General features: G+C 46.8%; 1 pseudogene; it reads right to left on the reverse strand.

Annotated features, from left to right (window-relative positions):
* Positions 1-212: 212 nt before the first annotated feature.
* On the reverse strand, positions 213-329 carry LOC126250563 (5S ribosomal RNA; annotated as a pseudogene).
* Between the last annotated feature and the right edge of the window lie 321 nt (positions 330-650).

A 650-nucleotide genomic window follows, 5' to 3' on the forward strand; every position in this document is an offset into this window, starting at 1 on the left:
AAAAAAAAAAAGCACTCCGTCTTCAGGCCACAAGTGGCCCATCGGGACCATCCGAACGCATGGTCATCCTCAGTGAGGATGCGGATAGGAGGGGCGTGTGGTCAGCACACCGCTCTCCCGGTCGTTATGATGGTTTTCTTTGACCGGAGCCGCTACTATTCGGTCGAGTAGCTCCTCAATTGGCATCACGAGGCTGAGTGCACCCCGAAAAATGGCAACAGCACATGGCAGCTGGATGGTCACCCACCCAAGTGCCAGCCACGCCCGACAGCGCTTAACTTCGGTGATCTCACGGGAACCGGTGTATCCACTGCGGCAAGGCCATTGCTGCTGATGTAAAAGAAAGTTACAAAATCCATCTCATAATAAATCTTCCAACGTACCAAGAAAAGAAAACAGAAAATAAGAAAAGAAAAAGCACTGGAATATATAAAAATATATCATACTGTAGTGTTATCTTCACAACAGCTTTGCAGCTCAAGCCACTGACACGCTTGCGAGCTGTGTACAATACAGCCACATAGTGATGGGCTAAACTGCGATTTTCCGATATCAGTGATTTCTGTGAATGCTACTTTTCAGTATCTGTTATTCTTAACTGTGATTTGTCGCAGTTAAGAGTCGCAGTTAAGGAACATAGGTCGTGTATC

This window comes from Schistocerca nitens, chromosome 3 (assembly GCF_023898315.1).
Source record: "Schistocerca nitens isolate TAMUIC-IGC-003100 chromosome 3, iqSchNite1.1, whole genome shotgun sequence".
Lineage (NCBI taxonomy): Eukaryota > Metazoa > Arthropoda > Insecta > Orthoptera > Acrididae > Schistocerca > Schistocerca nitens.